General features: G+C 43.4%; 1 long non-coding RNA gene across 1 annotated transcript; it reads right to left on the reverse strand.

Annotated features, from left to right (window-relative positions):
- Nucleotides 1-21,458: 21,458 nt before the first annotated feature.
- LOC144586571 (uncharacterized) lies at nucleotides 21,459-26,988 on the reverse strand. The gene is made up of 2 exons (XR_013541459.1): nucleotides 26,861-26,988; nucleotides 21,459-24,846 (listed from the first exon to the last, which is right to left on the reverse strand). It is a non-coding gene; the product is annotated as an uncharacterized LOC144586571 (long non-coding RNA).
- Nucleotides 26,989-27,562: the final 574 nt, after the last annotated feature.

Below are 27,562 nucleotides of genomic sequence, written 5' to 3' on the forward strand. Positions count from 1 at the left end.
GGCACAGCTGGCAAATAAAGCTAAAGGCAGACCCAGGAAGCTCACAACCAGAGCTTGTGAACAGGAGAGCAAACAGGGAGTTGGCCATGGGAGTTGGCCATGGGGGAGGCACTGAACAAACTTTTTTGGTTCCTTTGAATATATGTACAACATTTAAACTAAAAAACAAGAGGGGCATGTATCATAAACAAAGAGTTGAAAGTAAAAAAACTAAAAGCGATTATGGAGGGTGGAGACAATTCAGTTGTGGTTACTTGTCAAGTTTGTGCTATATTTGTTTTTGTTCCTGAGAGTAAAAAGTGTAAAATGGTGGCACTGTTAGAAGAGAAAGTCAGAGACCTGGAGGAGCGAGTAGCCACACTCAAGTGAAGGTGAAGCCTACATTGATAGAACTCTTGAGCAGCAACAGCTGTCAGAGGGGGCAACTGCTGATGGAAGAAAACCAAAACAGTGCAGTTGAGGAAAATACTGTAGAGGCTACAAACATAGTGGAGGAACCATCATGGAAAAGAATCACAGTTAGGGGCAAAAGAAGGAGAAAACATTCTTCCCTGGTGGAACTACAAAACTGGTTTCAGTTACTTGAAGAAGAGTCTGTCAGCCAGCATGTAGAGGAGACCCCACTGGAGGACATGAGTAGGGCTGAAGTGCAGCAGAATACATATGCTGAACCCACATCCTACAAAAAGAAGAGGAGAGTAGTGATAGTAAGGTCCTTCCTGCTATGTGGAATTGAGACCGATATATGCCGGGAGGATCCATGGACTCGCCAGGTATGCTATCTCCCTGGAGGATGGAAAAGGGATGTGATGGAAGGATTGTCATCACTCAAAAAACCTACAGATACATATCCCTTTCTTCTTGTCCACGTGGGAACAAACAACACAGCCAAGGGGAGCTACTGAGAAATCACATCTGACTTTGAAGCTCTGGGAAGGAAACTCAAGGACTTTGGGGCCCAAATAGTTTTTTCATTCATCCTACTGGTGCTCAGAAGAGGAATTGAAAGAGAAATGAAGATCCTCCGGGTGAATGACTGGCTACAAAGGTGGTGTTGATGAGAGGGATTTGGTTTTTAGGACCGTGGGCTAAGCTTCCAGGAAGGACTGCTAGCAAGAGACGGCTTGCATCTAACGGAAAGTGGAGAGAAGGCCAGGCCACCAAGGATGAGTACAAACAAATAGAAAGGGAATGCAGGGCATTAGGAGGGCAACACCTGAGAATGAGCTGAGGTTAGCTAGAGTTACTAAAAGCAATTAAAAAAGCATCCTTCAGGTATCTGAGCAGCAAAAGACAAACAAAAGACATAGTGGCACAGCTCCGCAATGGAAATGGAAAAATGATAACAGATAGCAAAGAAAAGGCAGAGTTGCTCAATTCCTATTTTTGTTCTGTCTTTTCCCATAAGACAGACTATGAAAGAAAAGGAAGAGGTTGGAGTTAGCAAAGAATGTCACTCAAAATCAAGGTCAAAATCATGCATACTATGTGAAAGGAAGATAGTGAAGAAAGACAGGGACAAAAATCAAGCCATTTGAAATATGGTGTTGGTACAGATACTCAGGACAGCTAGAAAAGCAGAAAAATGCATGCTCAATCAAATGAAGCCTGAACTCTCACTTCAGCAAAATTGAGTAACCTGAGTCTATCATACCATGCATATATAATTGCAATGTGAACAATGCAATGACCATTTGCATAGAATAGCATTCTGACCAAACAGAATGTTTCTGGAATCATTATTTCTGTGTTCTAATCTATGAGCAAAAATGGGGCCTATGGCTGGAAAGTGGTCTGGGGATCATCCTAGTTAAAAATCATGTGGATCCATGAGGAGCAGTGTATCATATAAAGAGGTTAGTTACCTGTAACTCTGATTCTTCATGTGGTCATCTATGAATTCACACTAATGGGTAATCTGCGCCTGCGCAGACCAGCCCCAGAACTTTCCAGAGATCAAGCACATAGTGCCGGGACTTGCTACATGCTGGTTATAACCCTGGCACCGAGTGCCTCAGTTCTTTTTTTTTTTTTTAAATTTTTATTTTCAAAACTATTGGGTAATGGGGAAGGAATACAAAAGGCAAAGGGCAGTGGGGGGATGGAAAAAGGGTTTTGAGAATAAGAAAATATCAAATGCATAATCATTCAATCTTTCATATCAGGTATATAAACATCTAATCTATTCATGTTCCAATAAAGGTTCATCTTTCTTCTTCTTTTTCTTCTTCTTCTTTTGACTATTTTGTCTATGTATTAACCTCTTTAGCTTTCAACTTATACGTGTAATACAGCTTAAATCTATGTTATTCCCACAGCATCAGAACACCAAGGCCAATTGTGAAATATATCCCCTCTTTCACTCTCCTTTTTTCTTGAGAATACACTCAACAGACCCAAAATAATATAAATTCTGCTCTCCCCTCCCCTTTCCTCCCTGTGCTTGTTTTGTTTCTGCAACTCTTTTTTCTTCCATATTTTAAAAGGGGGAACAATATCATTCAAAGTTTGCTTTTCAACCTCAATTTTCCTATCTGCTATCGCTACATCGCTTACTGGGTGGCCCTCCATCCCTTGTATATTATCTGATATCTTCATCAATACAGCCGGTTCTGAGATCTCTTTTTGGTGTAATTTAACCTCCGCTACCTTCCCTCCCCTAGAGCCTCCAATCACGTCTTCCATCTGGTCAATATAATAATTTACCTGCATGAATTTTTGCAACAGTGACATCTGAAAAGAGGTTTTCCAGTCTAGCCACCGATCTGTAATTTTCTCAGGGGGAGGTTCCATTTTCTGTTTCCACTATTTTCACTTAAAATTCCCTCTCCCCTTTACCCCAATACACATCCAATATTTCTAATATTTCACCTTGCAACTATACAATATTAGCAATAAGGTAGCAGGTACATTCAAGTAAGAGATGGAATCTAAAACATAAATCTCTCAAGTGTCTTTGTAGTCCAGTCCTTTTACAGGTCGCTGATATCTTCAGACCGGTTGCTTCTTCTTTTCCCTTCTTTTCTCTTCTCCAAGTTTGTTTTAACCTTCACCCGGCAAGACTCTATTATTAGAATGTCATTTGTCAAGATCCCAGTTCAGTTCAAACCACATAGCCCCCAGTTCACAGCTCACAGTCCGTTTCTTCCTTTTACTTCCAGAGACTTCCTTCTCCTCCCCCGAAAAGGGAGGTCCAGCAATCAGAGTCCCGGCAAACATATTATCCACGGAAAGCAGAGTCCCACACAGTCTAAAAATATATATCTAAAGAGGAAAAGGGTCCAAAGTGAACAGCTTGCAACAGAATTTATTTTTTCAAAGCCTGTCAGTTGATTCTTCAAGAGTTATTTTTCCTCCTTTAATGGAGACACGAGCTATTTCTGCCTGGCTGTTCCTTTAGAAATGACTCGACCTTCAGCTTGAGAAAAGCTGGTATGCTAGGAATGCCGCTCCTTATCTCATTTGGTCATAAATTTGCACACAATCACTTGTTCTTCATTTAATGAGGTTTTTCATAGAACAAGGGCTTCCACTTACTTTGATGTATACTTTCGCCGTGCTTCTGTTTTCTTATTCTTGGCGAACACAGCTGTCTTTGGCTAGTTGCCAAAAATGGCGCCCGTCTTCGTCTGTGCTGATGTGAATTTCCAGAAGAAAGACAAATCGAGTTGCTGCCCAATTTTCTAACTTCTGTGGCTCACCAGCTGCTGCAGAAGGGTCTCTCCTGACTCTTCCTTGGTTCCCCCGTTTCTGGGAGGGTCCCAGACCGAAGTGGTTCTAGCTTTTCCCGGGAGCTATTCCCGAGAGCTGCTAGCTTCACCAAGATGAAGCTCCTCCTCTCGAGTGCCTCAGTTCTTTAGAACCATCTGTCGATGCACAGTATGCAACTAGCACATGTGATGGACAGCAGAGAGGAAGGTCGGGGAGTGTTAATTCACAGATGACCACTTGAAGAACCAGAGTTACAGGTGTGATGCACCAGACCCCCTCAAGGGCCGCTGGGCATTCGGCCAGAGAGTTTGACCGGCACTTATCTACCACCTTTGTGCTGGGGCAAGTCCCAAGACCTCAGTAATGCATAACATGAACCCTTTGAACAAGTCTGACCTAAAAAGAACACTTTACAATTGCTCAGTACTTTGCAAGTACAGGCACATGGGCTTTGTGATTCCTTAGAACTCACAACAGCTCAGTTAGGTAGGACTCTTGAATGATAGCTAATTTCTGGTCCTCTCCCTTTGTGGATTTAGCCAGACCCTGCTGTTCAAGAGACCAGTTCTCTGTAAAGATTTTATAATTAATTTTTCATTAGAAATTATTTTATATTGCATAAGCATTAGCATCAAGAAACATATTCAAAGATCATTGCAGTTAAATGAGATAACTATATCCCATCTAAAATAATAAACACTAAAAAACTAATCTAGGGTAGGCTATAGTGGGCTAGCCCCCCTCTTCTTTCTCCTTTACTTACATCCTCTCTCCTTCATGGGACCAAACAACACACAAACCATCACATTCCATTAACTTCCATCAATCTTCATCAGACAGTTTCACATAACCCATCGTCCATTTTCTACCCCTCTAGCTCCTCCCTTCTTCTTGGCCTTTCTGGCTGTTAACCAATTAATTTTTAGGGGCCATTCCACCCCTCTCCTCCCCTTATTCCCATGAGAGTCCAAGTGTTGTTTATCTCTTCTCTAACAAGCTTGGAATGTTGAGTCTTCTACGGGCCCCTCTATCTGGCCTTCAAAACACTATCTCGATCCAGGCTATAAAGGTCTTCAGGAAAATACTCTCATGGTACTTAGAAAAAACATTCCAAAGTCCCTTAAATCATCTCCATACAGAACCTGTATGACTCCATTTTATATTTCTCTGACTACATATCCCATCATCATGACAACAGGCAAGTAACCTCTTTTTCTTCTTCGTGATCTCTGTGAATGCACACTAATGGGTGACTAGCAAGCTGACTCACCTGGAGGAGCGATGTTACGAGAGCACAGAAGCCAAGACTGCATGACTCGCCACGGCCTAAGCCTTGGCCTGGACATCAAGGTGACAGGTGAAGGTGGATGGCATGGCCCATGTAGCAGTAGCACATATGTCTGCAGTGTCCACCCCTAGAAGAAATGTGGTTGAAGAGGCTACAGTCCTTGTTGAGTGAGCCTTAACTGTGCCTAGGAGAGGAGCCTGAGCTAGCTGGTAGGCAAGGCGTATGGTTGCCACAATCCATCTGGAGATGGTTTGAGAAGTGGCTGGCACCCCCTTAGAGGGGCCATGGAAGGTTACAAAGAGTCTTTTTGAGGTACAAAAGGTGGCAGTACGACGACCATAATAAGAGAGAGCCCACTTAGCATCTACGCAGTGTAACACCCTCTCTAGTGGCGAGGTAGGTGCTGGGAAGAAGGTAGGCAGCACAACTGGCTGGCTCAAATGAAAATAGGATGATACCTTGGGTAGAACGGAGACATCTGGGTATAGGGTCACCTTGTCAGGCTGAAACTGGAGGAATCGAGGGTCCACCCACAAAGCAGCTATCTCTCCTGCCCTTCAAGCCAAGGTGATTGCAAGAAGAAAGGCAGTCTTCAAGGTCAAAAGGTGGTCTGATGCTGAAGCTAAGGGTTTGAATGGATGCTTCATAAGCTGATTGAGGACCAGCTGGAGTGACCACTGTGGTGTGAGAGGCTTATAGGTCGGGTGCATGTTTCTCAGCCCTTGCAAAAATTGTTTCAAGGTGGGGTGATGAAAGAGCATAGCTGCCTGAGAAGAAGGTGGCTGATGGGCCACTATAGCCACCGTATATACCCTTAGAGTTGAGTGGGAGAGACCACGCTGAAACAAGAGAAGCAAAAACTGAAGGACTGTGTCAAGGGTTGTTGGGCCAACAGGTAAGCGATGGGACACCGCAAACATGCAAAAAGATTTCCACTTATAAGCATAAGTCAAAGAAGTGGAGCGCTTATGCAACAAACAGAACTTCTGCTATTGGTGGGGAAGCCTCCATGCCATCAGGTGGAGAGACTCCAGATCTGGATGAAAGATCTTGCCCTGGTCCCAGGACAGCAGGTAAAAGATGGATGGCAGCCAGGGGTAATCTGATGCCCTGTCGCGGAGTGCAGTGAACCACTGCTGGCGGGGGTCACCATGGGCTATGAGGATGGCATCTGCATTGTCTTGCCAGATCTTTACAATGGTTCTCTGCAGAAGCGGAATAGAAGGAAAAATGTAGAGCAAGTCTGAGGTCCATTTTATCATAATGGCATCTCCCAGGGAGAGATGGCCCACCCCTATCCTGGAGCAGTAGGCCTTGCACTTCCTGTTGTCCAGAGATGCAAAGATATCCAGCTGTGGAGTGCCCCACCCCTGGCAAAATTGTTGAAAGAAGGTGTCATCCAGGGTCCACTCATGTGAACAGGACTGGAGCCTGCTGAGGTGGTCCGCCAAAGCATTTTCCTCAGCAGCTACATGCAGCGCAACCGGGTAGATGTGTCTGATGAACCACCACTCCCAAAGGTCGACGGCCTGAAACAGCAACTGGAGCGAGTGGGTGCCCCCCATTTGTTGATATAAAATACTGCCGTCGTGTTGTCCGTCGCCACCTGGACTACATGACCCACCAGGAGACTCTCAAAAGCCCGGAAAGCCTCGGCAATTATAAGGAGTTCTAGAAAGTTGATGTGACAAGCTGCTTCCGCTGAAGACCAGCAGCCATGAACCATGTGAGATCTCATGTGTGCGCCCCAGCCTGTTGGGCTGGTGTCCGTAGTTATTTGAACAGATGGAGAGAGCACGCTGAAGGGTCTTCCTACAAGCAGATTAAAAGGAATGTCCCACCAAAACAATTGGGTGGCCAGTTTGGGTGTAAATTGCACATGTTTGGTCGGAGGGTCTAGTGTTACAGAGAACAGTGAAAGGTACCATACCTGAAGCGACCTGTCACGTTCCCGGGGGTTACAACAGCCAAAGTCCGATAAACCAGTCCAGGGTCAAGAATACCAAGAATGCAAAGCCAATGTCCATAAATCAACTCACAGAAGGAAGTCCAGCGTCAAAGTCCAGAGTCCGATACACAGCGTAGTCCAGGGTCAGAATCCAAAGTCCAATACCAGTGTAGTCCAAGGGCAGAGTCCAGAGCTCAGAGTCAGGAACACAGTTCAAGAAACGTGGATGCAAGCCAAGGTTTTGACTCTTTGCTTCCACAGAATTTCTGGCTTCACTGGGAGCTGTTTTATAGTAAAACAGCTCCTTGAGCTGCTGGAAAGCTTTCTATCCTGCTAATACTCAGGACTAGATGAACGTAGGTTTCTGTGGACAGCCTTCGAGCGATCCTCTGATCTTCTTGTTCTAAGTTTTTCCCGAAGCTTGGCCCGAAACTTGTCTGCGGTGGAAGGAGAATCTGGAGGCGGTTCAGGTGTTTCTGATCTCTCAGCATTCTCTTCAGCCTCAGTTAACCCTTCTGGTTCCAGTTCTTCGGATGCACTCATGACACTATCCCCCTCCCCAGGACTCCCCCCTTCAGATGGGCCGGGTCGATCAGGGTAGGTAGCATGAAACTGCTGTATCAAATCAGGGTTGTGTAGATTACTGGCGGGTTCCCACGATCGATCCTCAGGACCGTAACCCTCCCAATCCACAAAATACTGAAGACCCCCTCAGTGGATTCGGGAGTCCAGGACTTGATGGACCTCTTATTCTTCCTCACCATCGATCAGAACAGGTGGAGGTGGAGCCGGGGGCAAGGGTCGAGCAGGGTCCGGGGCTGAGACAGGAACAAGGAGGGATCAATGGAAAACCGGGTGGACACGGAGAGTATCTGGAAGTTGTAGCCGGAAGGCAACAGGATTGATTTGTTCTATGATTTCATAGGGTCCTATAAACCGAGGGTCCAACTTACGGGTTTGGCAGGTCGGCGAAGGTGATGGGTAGAAAGCCAGACCTGGTCTCCTAGTTTCAGAGGTGGCCCTTCTTGTTGCTTCCGGTCGGCCGCTGTTTTATAAGCTTCTTTAGCCTGCTGAAGCTGCTCTCGGAGTAAGTCTTGGAGGGCCTGTAACTCGCGTATATGGTCATCGGCAGCAGGAACCATGGTTGAGGGTAGAGTAGCCGGGAAAAAGCGAGGATGGTACCCATAGTTGGCTTCAAAGGGTGTCTGTTCTGTAGATGTGTGTACAGCGTTATTGTAAGCAAATTCCGCCAGGGGTAACAGGGTAGCCCAATTATCTTGCTGATAGCAGGTGTAGCAACGGAGATACTGTTCCAGGGTCGCATTTGTACGCTCGGTCTGTCCATCTGTTTGAGGGTGATAGGCTGACAACAAGTGCACCTGGGTACCCAAACTGGAGTGTAAGGCTTGCCAGAACTGGGAAGTGAACTGGGAATCACAATCAGAAATTAGGTGCGTCGGGAGACCATGTAGACGGAAAACATGATGGAGGTAGAGTTGAGCGGTGTCAGGAGCTGTGGGAGGTTTGGAAAATGGGACAAAATGAGCCATCTTAGTAAACAGGTCCACTATTACTAAGATACAGGTATACCCTTGTGACCGCGGGAGATCTGTGATGAAATCCAAGGATACTGTGTCCCAAGGGCTGGCCGGTACAGGTAATGGTTGCAGCAGACCTGAAGGTTTAGCTGGTACGTCCTTGGCTTGACGGCAAACCTTGCAGGAACCAATATATCGGGCGACATCAGCTTGAACCTGGGGCCACCAGAACTCTTGTGTGAGCAAGTGCAGAGTTTTGTATTGACCAAAATGTCCTGCAGGAGGGGAATCATGAGTCAGATGGAGGGCCTGAGCTCGGAGGGGCCCCGGAGAAATATATACGCATCCACAATGTAATCGGAGGCCCTGGTGGTTGGTTAGGTCATTGACCGAGCCATCTTGAAGTTCCTGCAGACATTGCTTGGCCCAGGAATCTTGAGCTTGGCTGGCTCGAATCTCTTCAGCCAGGGAGCGAGTGGTTACGGCTGCAAAGACTGAAGGAGGCAGGATCGGTGAAATTGGGGTTTCTTCAGAGGCTGGAACGGCATATTCTGGTTTGCAGGACAAGGCATCAGCTTTCTGATTCTGGGTATGCGGGACATAAGTAATACGGAAGTCGAACCGGGAGAAAAAGAGACTCCATCGGATTTGGCATTGGTTAAGGCATTGGGCTGTTTGTAAGTGTTCCAGGTTTCGATGATCCGTCAAAACTTGGACTGGGTGACGGGCCCCTTCGAGGTAATGCCTCCAAACCTCGAACGCCGTTTTGATGGCCAAAAGTTCTCGCTCCCAGATGGTGTAATTACGCTCCGAGGGTGTGAACTGCCGGGAGTAGAACGCACAGGGCTGCAGTGGTTGTGAGGGGTCCTCCCGCTGGGACAGTATTGCGCCCAGGGCAACACTGGAGGCATCTGTTTCCACGGTAAACGGTAGCCAGGGATCTGGATAGCGTAGGACAGGCTCAGTGGTAAAACAGGTCTTTAGGGTGGTAAAGGCATGATCTGCTCGTGGTTACATCCGCGTAAGATGGTATGAACTGACGGTAATAATTCGCAAAGCCAAGAAACCGTTGCACATCCTTACGATTCCGAGGTTTCTGCCAGTCCAGTACCGTCTCGTTCTTCTTTGGGTCCATCTGGATCCCTTGGGGAGATACAATGTGACCCAGGAACTCGACTTCTCGCAGGTTAAATTCACATTTCTCCAGCTTGGCATAGAGTCGATGTTCTCGTAACCGTTGTAAAACCTGGCGAACATGTTCCGTATGCCGAGCGGGGTCTCGGGAATAAATCAGAATGTCATCCAGGTAAATGATTACAAAGCGATCGAGCAAGTCCCGAAAGATGACATTCATGAATCGCTGGAACACTGCTGGAGCGTTGGTTAATCCGAAAGGCATAACTAGATATTCATACTGGCCATGACGTGTTCCAAAAGCCGTCTTCCACTCGTTGCCATCACGAATTCGCACCAAATTATAGGTGCCACGGAGATCCAACTTGGTATAGACTTGGGCCCCTTTAAGGCGATCCAGAAGCTCGCCGATCAAGGGTAGAGGGTAGTGGTCTCTAACAGTTATCTTGTTCAAAGCTCTGTAATCATTGCAGGGGCGGAGCTCCCCACCCTTCTTTTTAACAAAGATGACAGGAGCAGACAGAGGTGACGTGAATGGCCGGATGAATCCCTGTTTCAGATTTTTATCCAAAAAGGCCCTCAAGGTTGCGAGTTCGGGTTCTGACATGGGGTAAATCCGTGCCACAGGAAGGGGCACCCCAGACACCAAATTAATAGCACAGTCAAAGGGTCGGTGCGGAGGTAGTTGGTCAGCCTCCTTCTCCTCAAAGACATCAGCAAAATCCTCATACTCCGAGGATATTATGGACTTGTCTGCTGACCCTGCTGCGGCCAAGGTAGCTGGTGGATCCAGATGCAGACACGGATCCCTGAAACTTAACTCTCCTCATGTCCAGTCCATTAGGGGGTTATGGGTTCGGAGCCAGGAAAGTCCCAAAATAAGTGGAAAACGGGGCATGCGGGCAATGTTGAACTGTAGTTGCTCCTGATGCTGTTGAACCTGGAGGATGACCGGTTGGGTTTCTTGGGTCACGGGTCCGGAGCGAAGGAGACGTCCATCTATGGATTCGACTAGGGTCGGGATCTCTTTATCTTGTACAGGGATCCGGTGCTGTTTCACAAAAGTGGTGTCGATGAAGCAGCGATCCGCCCCAGAGTCTACCATAGCATGAACAAACAAACTGTGGGGGAAATGCATGCTTTTACAATGTATGTATCTGTGGTAACAGCAGACATTATGCTAAGCGCGCAGGTCACGTATACAGTGTGCTAGCTTCCAGTAAAGGATGATTCATTAACCTGCCTTTGTATCTAGGATAATTACTTGTCTCTGGGTAAACTGTATTAACTTACTTGTGTATTTAAGGTGTTATCTGTCTCTGTTTACCCTGCTCGTGTATTCAGGAATGTTTACCCTGCTTGTGTATTTAGGGTTTACCTGCCTCTGTTTACCGGCCCCTCCGTTTACCTTACTTGTGTATTCAAGATATTAACTGCCTCTGTTTAGAATAGTACTTGATTAACTTGTGCAAAGGTAGTAGAAAACAATAAAAGAGGGCGCGGCGAAGGATCGGGAGGAATTCCCACTGAACAGCTTTGCACAGCATGCTGTTTTGTTCATCCGGATCCCGTCCTGAAACCACACTCGAGTGCTTAGCCTCTTCCTTTCTCCTTGCTGGTCAAGAGGGGGGAAAGGCTTCATCTGCAGATCCCTACAACTAGGCTTCATCTGCAGATCCCTAAAGGCTTCATCTGCAGATCCTGACAATAGGCTTCATCTGCAGATCCCTACAACAAGGCTTCATCTGCAGATCCCGACAACAAACAACGTCCATCTGGCAGGCAGAGTTTAACTGGGACAAGGAATGGTCCCGGGATGCTAAGGTGTGGTTCAGGAGACCCAGCTAAGTGCCCCACGTCTGAGGATCCATTCAGACATGGGGCAATTCTTTTACTGACAACGGTTTCACAGAGTCAAGGTTACGCCGCTTAACCAAACAGCCAGAAGCAAAGTGTCCTGCTCCCCCACAGTACAGACAAAGATTCTGGGAGTGGCGTCATGTCTTTTTCTCAGGGCTGAGGCGGGGCCGAGTTGCTCCCAATTGCATAGGTTCAGAATCCTCTGGTCTGATATTGGGGGCTGGCAAGGGTGACCGCAGGAGGCGGGAACCGCCCTGTGCTAAGCGTCAGCTCTCCAAGCGGCCATCAATGCGTAAGCATAGAGTGATTAGCTCCTGCAGCATGTTGGGTCAATCTACACGTGCCAGCTCATCCAGGATCCCATCAGCTAACCCCTCCATATATTGGTCCATAAGAGCTGCCTCCTTCCAGAGTAAATCTTGAGCCAGGAGTCTGAACTCGGTAGAATACTGAGAAACTGAAGCCTTTCCGTGTTTCAGGGCCTGAATCTTTCTGTTAGCTGTGGCACCTTGCAAGGAGTAAGCAAACACAGCTGAGATATGTTCCAGAAAACCCTGGTAGTTAGTTAACAGGGGTGAAGGAGCAAGGAGTATAGGAGTAGCCCATTTAGCTGCCTGACCCTTGAGTAAGCTGATTATAAAGCATACCTTGGTTTTGTCTGTGGGAAAGTCTCTGGCGCGCAGCTCAATGTACAGCTTACACTGTGCCAAGAATGCTGGAAACTCCTCCACACTTCCTTCAAATTTTTCAGGAGGAAGCACAGGACACTTAGCTTGAGAAGCAGTATCAGTTTGTAATTGTATTTGTTGCCGTTGAAGCTGGCCAACTGCCTGGGTAAGGAACTGCACCTGAGCAAGCACAGCATTCAGCAGACCTGAGTCTTCGTTTGCTTTTCCCTCCATGTTGGGAAAAGTGTGGGGGTGGAAGCAATCTGTCACGTTCCCGGGGGTTACAACAGCCAAAGTCCGATAAACCAGTCCAGGGTCAAGAATACCAAGAATGCAAAGCCAATGTCCATAAATCAACTCACAGAAGGAAGTCCAGCGTCAAAGTCCAGAGTCCGATACACAGCGTAGTCCAGGATCAGAGTCCAAAGTCCAATACCAGCGTAGTCCAGGGGCAGAGTCCACAGTTCAGAGTCAGGAACACGGTTCAAGAAATTTGGATGCAAGCCAAGGTTTTGACTCTTTGCTTCCACAGAATTTCTGGCTTCACTGGGAGCTGTTTTATAGTAAAACAGCTCTTTGAGCTGCTGGAAAGCTTTCTATCCTGCTAATACTCAGGACTAGACGAACGTAGGTTTCTGTGGACAGCCTTCGAGCGATCCTCTGATCTTCTTGTTCTAAGTTTTCCCCGAAGCCTGGCCTGAAGCTTGTCTGCTGTGGAAAGAGAATCTGGAGGCGGTTCAGGTATTTCTGATCTCTCAGCATTCTCTTCAGCCTCAGTTAACCCTTCTGGTTCCAGGTCTTTGGATGTACTCATGACATGACCTCATCTTCAAGCAGGCATGCTGTACCATAGCCATGGTAGATGCAATAAGGCCAAGAAATAGGGAAGGTAGGGATGAAAAAACAGGGAAGTTCCTATTGAGAAGCTGCTGCAGTGGCAGTAAGAAAGGAACAGAGACACTCAGTACCGGGGGCGGGGTTATAGCCATCGTGTGGGAGGTCCCGGCACCATGTGCTCGAGCTCTGGAAAGTTCCAAGGTTGCTCTGCACAGGCACAGATTAACCCATTAGTGTGCATTCACAGAGACCGCGAAGAAGAACCATGTTTTGCACTACTGCAAAACCATGCGCTGGGGAACCATTATTTGTGTGATGTAGTCTATGGGCACAGATAGGCCTATGATTGGATAGTGGTTTGATAATGATCCTATGTAAAAATCATGTGGATCCAAGAACTGCTGGATAGTTTAGGTCTCTTCTATCAGAGATGTTTAAGTCTCTGGCTGTGAAGCCAGAGGTTGGAAGTTCAATTCCCCACTGTGCCTCCTTGTTGGGGACTGGATTTTATCCATAGGGAACCTTCCAGCTCTGCAGTTCTAAGGTTGGCATTGTCATTGGTAGATATTGTCCATTCCTTGGATTGGTGTTTTTTGCACCACTACAAAGCCATGTGCTCAGGGATCCATGATTTCTGTGTTGTAATCTATGGGCACAAATGGAGCCTATGTCTGGACAATAGTTTGGGGATTATCTTACATAAAAATCATGTGGATTCATGAAGATCTGTGCATCTGATCCATGCTTTTGGACCACTACAAAGCTATGCACTGAAGGGCTAACAATTTCTGTGTTTTAGTGTGTGGGCAGAGATGGGACCTATGACTGGACAGTAATTTGGGGATGATCCTGCAGAAAATTCACATGGATCCACGAGGATCTGTATGTTGGGTCTATATTTTTACACCAATGCAAAAACATGCACTGGGGGACCCATGGTTTCTGCGGTGAATGAATGAATACTTTATTACGGTCAAAGACCAGTAAAACCAAATCAATATAAAATAGATACATATAATTATAGTTTGGTAAAATCAGTCAGGGTAATAAAATTTCATTAAAACATGATAAAACAAACCCTTCTTTCCGGTTAATAACATCATGTACCCTTAATATAAGAAAACCTCAGACACAGTTATATTAAAAACATATCCATCTAAAATCACCTACCAATTTCTGCGGTGTAATCTACGGGCACAACTGGGACCTATGAGTGGCCAGTGGTTTTGGGGTGATCCTGCACAAACATCATGTAGATCCAAGTTTATCCATGCATCATCTCCATGTTTTTGCACCACTGTCATGAGCTGAATGACCAATGATTTCTGAGGTGTAGTCTGTGGGTGCAAATAAGATCTATGATTTGAGGAGGATAACATCTAAAAATCATGAAACCATGTGGATCTGTAAACATATGAGCAAACTGAATAAACTTACAACTGTATTGGGTAAGCGTGCTTCAAGATCATTCAAAGTCACAAAGGGAAAAAGCCATAATTTCACAGCTTAAATGCTGCTGTATATTATCATCTTTTTAAAAAACAACTTTTAAAATATTTCCACAGGCAGGGGCTAAGAATGTGTGGCCAGGAAGGAGTTAAATGCTTTTTTTTTCACACTGAAAACCATGGCAGGGTTAAAAGTGACAGACTTACACCTGCCCTGTGAACTGACTGGGCAGAATGCTATGCAATGTAAACATTCTGATTGGCCAGAATGCTATGCAATGTAAACAGTTCCTTTGGAATTCTCAGAAGTTATTTTAAAAAACCAGTGATTCAGAAGTTTTAGGGATTAAAAAGAAGTAATTAAAGGGTCTGAATTAGAGCCAGGAATGGCCAAATTTCTGTGGATGTAGAAAAAGAGATTAAAACAGAGGTTTTTCTCCCCAGGTATGTAAATTTTGTCTTATCTACATTTCTCATTTCTTTTCTATTAGGTGTTGAAATGGTCACGTTTCTTTATGGAGGCATGACCAGCGTTCACCCAGGCTAATCACTTTTAAAATGCCCTTACTTTTAATAATAGGCTTGACTTCATACCTATGAGCTTAAGTGGTTTTAAGTTTGAAACATTAAAATCTTTTTTATTATAACAACTGGTGAAACTAAACGGAGTTCAGTTTAATTTGTCACTTAGTTACATGCCAACTCTCCAACATTAGACCTCCCTCCTCAGGATACAATTTAACGCTCAAATTACAGCCCACTCTTGTAATCCGACCTCCCTCCTCAAGATACAGTTTAACTCTCTCTTTCTAATTCTCTTCAGCACTTCATTTTATACCTTCTGCAGGCTCTTCTCAATTGGCTCTCTTTTTGCATTCTTCCAGCCAATCATTAATTCTTTTCTGTCACTAAGTAGAACTGATGAGGGTTCCGTCACAGGGGGTAAAACAATATTATATTTTAAAAATCACTACTCAAAAACCATTTGCTTAAATGTCCCCAAATTTGACACAGAGCAAGAATAGACTTTCTGCTATATCCATGTCAAATATGATGCTTATCTGAGGTCCAGTTGCATAGTTATAATTTTTTGTTGGGGGTACCCCATCTTTTGATTTTGTTTTTAAAATCCTGTTTGCTGTGCTTCTGCAAAATATAGTGTTGCTCGCCATTTAAGTAATTTATTCAGTGCATCGCTTCTCATATGGGGCTAGTGATAGGACACTGGCTTGTGTTTTTATTTATTTCAATGCCAAATAATGTGCTTTTATGGGAACCCATAGATTACTAAGAATTTTACACACAAATCACTCAAGCCCTGGTAGTCCCAGAAGACATCAGTTTGAGTGGACAAAGGTGAGAATGTGAGGAATTTCATCGTTCCAAGAATGTAGGATTTGCTCAAAAACAAATTGATTGCCTGAGCTGATTATTATTTCATCAAATTCCAACTTTTACATAGGATTAAATGGAATAAAGTCGAATGCCAAAATTACTTCAGGGCAGAACCTCAGTAGATGTCCATCAGTATGACTCCTAAATCAATGATATATGTCTGTTTTGCTGAAGTTAAAAGCATGGCTTTTTAAGCATCTTCTTTCTAATATTTTAACGCTGCCCCTTTCATAAACTAGGCACATTTGTAACACTCCTAATGCAAGCCTACCCACACTTTGCTTCTGGCTATCTTTCTAGCACATCTTATGCTATGTAAAGAAATCTGATTTCTGAAATCATTACCATCCTTGTTCCTCAACACTCTAGGGGTTCCTAAGAAGATTTCTTTCTTTCTTTTTTGATGCTTGAAATCATGAGTTACTTTTTTGTGAAGTTGGTATTCCAGTGCCAAAACTTACTTTTTGAAGGTTTTAGCTTCCAAGGCATAACCATGCTCTCTACCTTGAATTTCTTTCTTTCTCTCTCTCTCTCTCTCTCTTCCATCCCCCACCCCAAAAGACCAGAAACCAATTGCATTTAGGTGCTGTAAAATAAATGGCTTGTTCTTCTGGAAAGTTATGGCAGTGAACATTCACACACATTTTTTTATTTTATAATGCAGGCAAAAGGTTAAACAAAGCTTCAATCCAGATTATATTTTCAGTCAAAACTTCATCTAGTGTAGTGGTTCCCAACATTGGGTCCACAGATGATCTTTGATGGCAACTCCCCAAAATCCAGGCCAGCATAGTTAGTAGTGAAGGCTTCTGTGAGCTTTTGTCCAAGAACACCTGGCAGCCCAAAGTTGGGAAGCACCAACTGAGTGTCATACTACCAAAGTGTACCTGGAAATATCAGGTATAATAAAGTCAGTCAATCAGTCAGTCAGTCAGTCAGTCTCTCTGTGTGTGTGTGTGTGTGTGTGTGTGCGTGCGTGCGTGCGTGCGTGTGTGTGTGTGTGTGATTGGTTGTCAAGGGAAAGCTGACTTGCAATGATTCCAATAGGGCTTTCAAGGTGTGATCTTTAAGGAGTGGTTTCTCAGTGCTGCCACCTCCATGGCTGAACACAGGTCCTAGTCTATCACTGTAGCCATTATATCACATAGTGTAACTCTGTACAGGATAAAGCAAGGATTCTGAACATTAGCATTTGAATTTTTCTTCAAGCAAAGCTTAGGGATGTGCCCAGTGAAAAAGTTTGTAGTTTTTTTGTTTCAGCCCCCCCCCCCTTTTGTTTTCTTTCATTTTAATGGTTTTTAGTGTGTTATCCTTTCCTGGAGGGGGAATCATTTGTTTCAGGTTTTCACAGTTTTGTTTCTTGTGTTAATCCAAATTAAGCCTTACAGAACCCTTTAAAACTACTCCACAAAAGCAGAAAGGCAAGGCAACAGAGAATCTACACTCTGTGGCAGCAACTAAATAAATTAAAATAAATGGGGAGGGAGAATACTCCAAAAATCAATTAGAAAAGCCAAAAAATGAAAAGATCCAAGATGGAGGCACAAATGAAGGCAGGCAGAAAGGTAGACAAAGCAACAAGATGGAAGGCATCAGGAAGTCAGCAGTAGGACACCGTTATCCAACCTACAAAAATGACTGAAGCAAAAGACTCACTGGATTCCCCTCCAGGAATCCAAAATTTCCTGCTCCCACCCCAAACATTTTGATTGGCTGCCAACATCCCTCACTGGTCATATTCCTATGTCTTTGTAATAGCTCTTGTGACAATATTGGATGTAAAAATTTATCAAGGCATTTTACAAATGAATGGGTGAAAGAAAGTTAAATGAAAGCGGGAAACATTAAAAAACATGAAACTTGCATAACATGTGTTTTAGAGGACCTTTTTCTGGAATCAACACATAGAACATGAAAATAAAATAAAAGTCTCTTTTGTGTCATTTTTCCCCTTTCATGTAAACACAAACATCTCATCTCAAGTATAACTGCCAGAAGGCCTAAGAAGTACCATAGATTTTTGGGTGTGTGAACTAAACCTTTTAGGGGGTCTAGGCCAAATACAGTTGTGTGGGTGCCTGTCCGTATAATGTGCTATTTGCATAAAGCAAATAAAAAACAATAGTTTTAATTAGCATAAACATTGTTTATGTTACTTTTTAAATGTTACTGTTAAAATACTCTTGAGCATTTTTGATAAAATGAAAATGTCATTGTAGTTTGATCCTAAGCAGGCTGGTTGCGTGATTTCCAGTTTGCTGAATGGGCCTTGCAGCCTAGAGGATTTAAGTTACATCTTTGAAGTCAGAAGGCTTTGTTTGGATCTGTTAATCTCAGCAATTATATTACTACTCAGTAATCTGGGTACATTTTTCTCTTCATGGCATGAATTTTGTCTGGCATCTTTTTCTTCTTTTTTCTTCTTCTTTTTTTCTTTTTGCTGGGGGGTTTTCCCACCAAAGAAAGTTACACAATAGAGCTCACCTGCAATGTTTGTCCAAGCGTGGTGCCACTGGTTTTTATTTATTTATTTATTGTATTTATACCCCGCCTATCTAGTCGAGCGACCACTCTAGGTGGCTTCCAACATACATAACACAATATATAAAATATATAAAAATATTTATACATCAATATACAGAATATTCAAGATGAAAAGAAAAGGAAAAAAATACAAGAAAAAAGAAAGAAGGAAAAAAAGGGGAATCAGGTATTAACTGGAGGGAAGGCCTGCATAAATAAAGTTTTCAATTGATTTTAAAAAATGCCCAGTGAAGAGGGCGCACAAATCTCCGGAGGAAAATTATTCCAGAGGAGATGAGCCACCACCGAGAAAACCCGGTTTCTTGTTTTTTTCTTCCGGGCCTCCCTCGGCGTCAGGCTCCTCAGCCTCACCTCCTGACTTGATCAGGTGATATGGGTAGATTTTGTTGGGAGTAGGCGTTCCGCCAGGTATCGAGGCCCTAAACCGTTTAGGGCTTTATATATGAGCATTAAAACTTTGAAGTCAATATGGAACCGAATGGGCAGCTGCATATGTTTATGTAATGCTACTGTTATTTGTACTATATTTTAGTACCTGCTGTATGTTGAGTTTTGGTTTTAATTACTTGTAAAATGCCCAGAATAGTGCTTCAGCACTAAGGGGGCAGTATATAAATTAAAGTAATAAATAATAAATAAATGGGTGGGTATATCTCTTGGCAACCAGAATAAAGTTTTCACACTTAAAACATGAACACTTCAGCAGGTTAGAATCATATTTAATTTTGCTCCATTTCTGACAAGGCATGATAAGGTTCTCTAAGATTGCTATAATTTTCTTATTGCTTAAAAAAAAACTCTGAAATGCAAATTGCTTTCAGAGACACAGTGGGCTACCTGAAAGATTTCCAGAGTTCAGAGGTGCCTAAGGGAAGTGATGTAGTACTGAAAGTTAATGCCACTGTTAATATGGAAAAACTACTCTCTCCTGCTCTTTGACATATTCTTCTGAGATAACCTTGATAAATGTACATGTGCGCTCAAAATGCCAGCCATTAGTTTCAGCCTCCCCTTAGAATGCTACTTTTCCATTTTGAAGGCATGTCTCCGTCAGAGTCTTGGAAGAGGCCACATCCAAATTATACAGCCATCAGGGTTTGTCATTTGGAGTAGGACCCAAGGAATCAGTCATGTTAATTCATCTTCAAACCACTCCCTTCCAGTGCTAATGAGAACTCTGAGGCTCATGCTGTGTGGCTGCTCTCTGGTGCCCACTGTGAGGCTGTGGGACAGAAGAGGCATCGTATATCGAGCCAACTCCACAGACATGCAGATGGATAGCAAGAAAGTGAGCATGAAAATATAACAACTGCACATCTCCATAGTGTAATGAAGTAGTGTAATGAACATTTGGAGAAAGTAGCAAAAACTCTCCAGAGCTCTCTGTAAACTCTGTGTCTGATGAATCAAAGTGCCCACACTAATGCATGGCTAGCAAAGAACAAGTGACTTAACAGGGTTTGCTTGCACATAATAACTGGATTCGAATTACAAGTTTCAATCTTTAACCAGGCTTCAATAGTTGCTAGTTTTGCAGGATAACTGAGAAAATTCTTCCTTCTCATATATGAGATCATCCATAATTCTGATCAATTATTCTGGTGAGAAATATGTGAAGAAATGAAATTTGTGAGAAGCAGATTCTAAACAAATTTGTTTAGAAAGAGGCCCCAATTCAAAGGGTCCTTTGAAAACTCAGCTAGTTGTGTAATCCATACTAGCACCTATCACAGTGGCTCCCAGCCTTAGGTAACCCAGGTGTTCTTAGACTGCAGCTCCCAGAAACCACAGCCAGCACTGCTGGTGGTGAAGGCTTCTGGGAATTGTGGTTCAAGAACACCTAAGGCTGCGAATCACTGATCTAAGCGGATAGGCTGCATGGTTGTTTACTATTTTAAACAAAATTATTTACTTTCTTATCTGTTTATATATAAGGGAGACCTTCTTCCTTTATTCTATGTTCTAGGGATAAGCATCAGATTTTGATACCCCTCCTCACAATTCTGAACAGAATTAGCACAATTTGCATGAAGTCCATATTGAAGTGGAATGGTCATATTTGGAACTGTCAGATTCAGAAATGATGTAAAATTACAAATAATTTTAAATCTGGAGTGCAACTCAAAGCAAATGTCATACAAATTGCTGCAGCATTTTTTTCTTCATTTTTTTAAAATGGGAGAATCATAGAATTATAGAATAGTGACATTGGAAAGAGCCTATAAGGCAGATGGCGAACCTATGGCACATGGAGCCTTTTCTCCCAGCACATGAGCCATAAGTTGCCAGATCGCTACTCTCCCCCACAGCCAAACCTGAGCAAGCAGCTGCAACCGCGGTTCTGGTGCCCAAAAATAGGTGGCGGGTCAGGATCTGGAGCAGTTGGTGCTAGCGGCGGATCTGTAGCGGGGTCTCGAGGCACCTCTGTGCCCGGGATTCCTCCTTCCACTGCCACTTCCGCCACCTCCGCCGCTGCCACGGTGGTGGCACACAGCCCTGTTTTTTGTTTTGTTTTTCCCAGTTTGGGCACGTGAGCCCAAAAAGGTTTGCCACCACTGCTATAAGGCCAGTCCAACCCCCTGTTTGATGCAGGAATACAAATCAAAGGATACCTGCCAGGTGGTTGTCTATGTTTCCCTTGAATGCCCCCAGTGTTGGAGCACTCACCACCTCTCAAGGTAACTGGTTCCACTGTCGTACTGCTCTAACAGGAAGTTTTTTCTGATATTCAACAGAAATCTGGCTTCCTGCAACTTGAGCCCATTGTTGCATGTCCTGCACTCTGGGATGATCTATAATAGCTCATGCCCCTCCTCTGTATGACAGCCTTTCAAGTATTTGAAAAGTGTTTTCACATCACCCCTCAGCCTTCTTTTCTCAAGGCTAAACATGCCCAATTCTTTCAGCCTTTCCTCCCTGATCATCCTTGTTGAGGAATACCTAGTGTTGGATAAGATGTTGATATACAATCCCTGAAGCTAGCAGTTTGAACCCCAGCAGGTTTTTCCCCTTCTCAGGATCCATCATGTCTTCAATCTGACTCATTGACTGACTGACTGACTGACTGATTGATTGATTTGATTTGATTTTAATACCACCCATCTGGCTGCCAGGGCCCCTCTAGGCCTTTTACACAATTAAGCTGCATATCATTAAACAACAATTAAAACAAAAACAAATAGAGTAAACCAAAAAATACAATCACACCAAAAAATTTAACTAATAATGACTATAAATTTTATAGACATTGGTACAAAACAACGTTAAAGCTACTCTGTGATGGATCAGAAAAGAGATCTTGGTGTGCTGGTGAACAGCTCGATGAAAGTGTCAACCTGGCGTGCGGCGGCAGTGAAGAAGGCCAGCTCCGTGCTAGGTATCATTAAAAAGGGGGTTGAAAATAAAACAGGTGCCATTGTACAAAACACTGGTAATGAGTATTGTGTACATTTCTGGTCACCACACCTGAAAAAAAGACATAGTGAAACTTGAAGAAGTGCAGAAGAGAGCAACTAAAATGATGACTGAGCTGGGGCACCTGCCTTATGAGGAAAAGCTACAGCATTTGGGCCTCTTTAGTCTAGAGAAAAGGAGCCTGAAAGGGGACATGATTGAGACGTATAAAATTATACAGGGGGTCGATAACGTGGATAGACGGAAGCTCTTTTCCCTCTCACGCAATACCAGAACCAGAGGACATCCACTCCAATTGAGTGTTGGGAGAGTGAGAACAGACAAAAGAAAATATTTCTTTACCCAGCGGGGTGTTAGTCTGTGGAACTCCTTGCCACAGGATGTAGTGATGGCATCTGGCCTAGATGCCTTCAAAAAGGGGATTGGACAGATTCCTGGAGGAAAAGCCCATCGCAGGTTACAACCCATGATGAAGATGTCAATCTCCAGGCTTAAAAGGAAGGTACCTCAAAATGCCAGATGCAGAAGAGGGGGATCAGGAGACAGGCATCTAGTTGTCTTGTGTGCTCCCCAGAGGCATCTGGTGGGGCCACTGTGAGATACAGGAAGCTGGACTAGATGAGCTCTTGGCCTGATCCAGCAGGGCTCTTCTTATGTTCTTACTTTGGTTTTCCAGTGCAGCTCAATGGACCTCCAGGTCAATGGAGGTCCACAAACTGATCTTGAGAAAGACTATAAATTAAAATTTAAAGGATATGAATCACTTTATATGAAATTGGGGTACATCCTAAAGCTCTAAATTGTCCTACAAATTGAATTGGGAGGTTTGTGCACAACCCTATTATTTTCATGAAGGAGTTCAGAATTAGGTGGTGCACATTCACAATGTAATGATGTCCTTAAATTCCAGCATCAGCCCTATTAAGGTAAACAGGCTTAGAGATATTAGTAATAACCAGGATAGAATTTGAGACAAGCAGAAACAAAGACTGTAGTGGGGAAATGGGTTAAACTGAGGGAGGTGGGGAGTGGTTGACTGGTGTTGAGGACCTGTATCTTGTTTGCAGTCATGGCCAGCAACATCTTATTAGTTTGGTGCTCCACAAAATCTCTGGCTTGCCATTCTGGATGCCAGGGCTTGCCCTGTTGCAACTATTGGGGAGTACACTATTGCAAGGAGATATTGTGAGTCCCTTATGCAAGCTCAGAAACTGTAGCTGTTGGGAGGCTGAAGAGGATTCTGGTCTAGAATTTCTTTCAGGATCTGAAAAGTTTGTCTGAAGTCAACTAGGTGTGGGATGTTTTTGTGTGTGGAACTATATCTCCTTAAGAAGTGCAAATAAAGTAGTATTTGAGATCATGAAAAAGCAAGACCCAAGGATGTCCAAGGTGCTAGCCTTCCCCATCGATCTAAAAGCAGGGTTTGTGCAGTGACAGGGACCTTTGCTGATGCCAATAGCTTGGAACACTAGCTGTAGCAAACAGTACGTAAATGTTAGTTACCCCTCAAAGAATCCTGTCAGCTTGCTTCCAGGGCTTGGATGATCTGAGGCATCCTAGAGCCCTACAGCTTTCACAGAAGCAGTTTGCTTGGATTGTCATGGATTTTAAAAAAGAGTGAGATTTGTGTAGCGTGTGAAGAAAAAATCTTATGCTACCAGAAGACTTCCTGTGAAAACAGAGGCCACCTGCATAGGTGGGGTTTAGTTTTAAAGAAAGGAAGAAAAAAAAGATGATTTGCGGTTGTTGTATTGGGTGGAAGAACTGATAAGGAGGTTTGCGAAGAATGGGAAGCTTTGAATGGGATTGCAAAGAACAAAAACTAAAAATTAAATATAGTTTTAAATAATATTAATTTATTTAATATATTTTTACCCTGCCCTTCTCCTTGAAAGGATCCAAGTTGGCTAATTATAATGATTATATTACTAAGAAAATGCCCTATTTATATAAGGCTTGGGAATAGTTTAGGTCAAGAATGGACTTATTAACTTATGTTGGAGAAATCTCTCTCTCTCTCTCTCTCTCTCTCTCTAAATCTCTTTCCTTTGCTCATCTCACCACCTATGAACTCTTGAGGAAAATAACAAATACCTCATCAATTTTTTATTTTAATTTTTTTAATTTTATTTTTAATTTTTGGTGAGGAGAAGCAAATTAGAGTTTTAAAGCCCATTAATTTGCAGTGACAAGCTCTGGGATTCCTGGACACCTAGTTAGAACAGCATTTAACAGCTAAAGCAAGTTCCTGTGTATATACCAAGAAGTTGATGTGAAAAATGAAATAATATATCTAAAAGGTTGGTGCATATTTATAGTGCCAAATTTCTGAGGTTGTCTTAATCGCAGGCCTATTTGCAGCTATTTTGCAAGGAAGCAGATGGGAAAAATGAGGATTTCCCGGCGCTTTGTCTTCTCAGATATGAACTATATCCAAATCCACATTTGGAACCTGAGCCATCACTGAAGTAATGAAATACACAGCTGTAGGCTGCACCTGTCCTTCACCATGTACAGGTCACATCATACTGAATATGATCCATTTCTATTTACCCGGTACCTAGCACAGAAAAAGAGGGTCAGTGATTGTGGCTCCCCCTGCCAAGCAGATAAACTTATTAATGGCACAGGATGACTGGTTGATGCTAAGGTTTGGTGATTAGGCAGCAAATGGGTTATACAACTGGACAACAGTTGTATAATAATAGCAGTAGTAGGAATGATTATAATTTAGTTACATATTGTTTTCGCTTCGCCTTCGGCACAAGGGGTTCAGAGCTTGGAAAAAGTTCTTCCTCGGAAGAAAATGAAGGTTCCCAAGATTTTTAGCAAGACCAGATACAGGGCAATACATAAAATGAAGCAGCCAATTGAGGACATAGGTGTTAGAAAACAGAGCTGTACGCACCACGCTACTTGTCAGTTACTGTCTGGTGCAGTGAAACAGGCCGTCCATCTGGAATAAGTGTCTCTTGTCAGCTTCTGTAAGTGGATACAGTAGCAGCACCATGTTGTTCATTGCCTGATGCAGCAAAATGTCACGAACCATCTCTAAAAGGAACTGAAATCAGTAATAAGATCAGAAACTTAACGATGCTGTAATGAATGTGCACTTACACGGCAACCAGTTACAGTAAACTGGTTGTATATTTTTCTATGTGAATAAACATGTTTTCCCAAAGCAATAAATATTTACAGAATAGCATGTCTACATTTTGTTACTCTGTGGAAATCTGTGTACAGGGAAGAGCAGGTGACAAATATGCCTCTCCACTGCATGGTCCCTACCTTGGATGTTTCCAACATCAACAGTCTCTTTTGTCCCCCCACAGGAGGGACCATAACTGAAAGTGCCAGGGAGGAAGAGTTCAATGGCACAAGTGTAGCAGATTTTTTCTTAAGTAAAAAGATGGATAAATACAGTAGTTGTTTTGCCTTAAAATGAGGCACAGCCCTTGTATCTTTTTTGCCTGTCCCCCCGAAAGAAACCATAAAGGGGTTTTACAAAGTCAGAAGTGGACTTTGGTGTGTTTTCATAGGATGTGGTTGAGAGTAGGCTGGAGATGAGCACTAGGAATGTGCCATTCTTTTCCCTTTTTTAAAACCCCAAATTCCAGAATTTTCTGAGAACTCCCCAATCAGAATTCTGGGGGTTCTAGTCTACAAACACACAGGCACCTGAACATACCTGCAGGTACCTTCAATTCACAACAGGGATGCTGGTTTTTAGACACAGTAATTTGATGTTAATCCTGTTAAATAATTATCCGTGAAATGTGCTGTGATATCATTTTCCCTATAGGGCTCTGTTGGTTGCCTTGTTTGTTGTGAAAAATATGTGATTTGTAGCTCTTTTTCAGTATGGTTGACATCCATTTTAAATCATTTCACCTCTTCTCCTAAACCATATTTTCTCCTCTAGTCTCCTTCCCAAGTCAACCTAATCTTATTCAAAGCGGGTTATTGTTCTCAGACATTGCAGTTGGCCAATATCTATACCACACAGATGCAGACAATGCTTTGCTTGAGGTATACAATATTTGTTTTTGTTTTTTGATTCAACAAATCCCCAATCAGAAATTCTGTAAGTTCCAGTCCACAAACACATACAGACAACTTCATTTCACTCACCTGGCGAAAGGACTCCTTCTAGGCTTTCCTCTAGAGTCTAGGCCTTATTTCCTGCTACAATTCTTCCTGGGGATAGTAGTCTCATTGCCCTTTATGCTCTCTAGAAAGTGCCTCCTGAAAAACTACCAGCCCCAGGAAACACTGCAGCAGATTCCTCCCAGGAAACATTGCAGAAGGAAACGAGGCCTACAAAGAGGCTTTCTTCGGGTGAGTGAAATGAAGATGTCTGCAGGTGTGTGTTTGTGGGCTAGAGAATTCTGGGATTTGGAGTCCAAAATGAAAATAAAATAAGCACATTCCTAGTGAGCACTGTACACCTTGGGCAACACATGGTCCTCATTTGTGCACTGCAAATATTGGCCCACACCGATGTCTGAGAACAATAAGCAACTTTGAACAAGATGGAGTTGACATGGCAGGAGACTACAGAAGAAGAGATGGTTTGAAAGAAAGGAAATAATTTAAGATGAATGTCAACCATATTGAAAACAAGCTGAGAATCACATATTTCTCACAATAAAGCAAACAAGGCAACCAACAGAGCCCTATAGGGAAAATGACATCACTGCACATTTTTAGGGATAATCATTTAACTGGATTAGCCCCAAAGTGCTGTGTCTAAAATCAGCATCCCTGTCTCTTTATGTACTCCAGATGAAACACATTAGCAGAAATATGGCAAGGGACATTCACAATGCACTGTTCTACACTCTCAGCATTTTTCGCAAATCTGCAATTAGTCTAAAGGGCCTGGGTAAATGAGGCCTCTTGATAAATGAAGCACCTAGACAGGTCTCAGATTTATTGGACCAAGCTGTCCTGCTGTCCAGAGCCTTGCAGCTCAAAGAGGCTACAGTGGGAAAGATGGTGAAACCAACAGAGCCTTGAAGTGCTGAATAAATGGTGAAAAACCTGGCATGGAAGCAAAGCTTCTGACTGCTTACCTTTAAAAATGTCTGCCAAGAATGCTAGAGGTGTACTGGGGAATATTTGCCATGATGAGATGGGTCCTCTGCAGCTCTTTTCTTCGTAAGTGTGCAGTGTATGCAGCACACAAGACTTGCTGTCACAGAAACTCACACAGAAGCACTGAGAGGTTATCTAGCATTCACACTGGATGGCGTGCACCATCCGTATTGCTAATATATTTTGGTACACTATTTTCATACAGTGTGTTTTTGTATAGTATATGAACAAACCGTAAAATGCCTGTCATTGTGCCATGCTCTTTACTGAGATGAGAATCTTTTTTTAAACTACAGTATATTTCCCAGAATCCCCCATTGTCTATCCCACATGTGGTATTCTATGAACTGTACTCCAACTAAATAATTTTCTCATGGTGTGTGTGTGTGTGTGTGTGTGTGTGTGTGTGTGTGTGCGTGTGCGTGTGCGTGTGCGTGTGTGTGTGTGTGTGTGTGTGTGTGTGTGTGAATAGACTCAGTTTGACAAGTCACATGTTTTGAAATGAATCCTCAATTAACTTCTTAGGATGCAAGACCATATTTATGACAACTGAATCTTGTCTACAGAGGTCTGGCAGACCAGGATCTTGAGTACTGGACCTCTCTTCAGACCATCCAAGGGGTAGAAAGTGCAAAAGAGCCAAGAAGATTTTACTTAGTAGATGCGATTGTGTACAAATT

This window comes from Pogona vitticeps, chromosome 2 (assembly GCF_051106095.1).
Source record: "Pogona vitticeps strain Pit_001003342236 chromosome 2, PviZW2.1, whole genome shotgun sequence".
NCBI classification, from domain to species: Eukaryota; Metazoa; Chordata; class Lepidosauria; order Squamata; family Agamidae; genus Pogona; species Pogona vitticeps.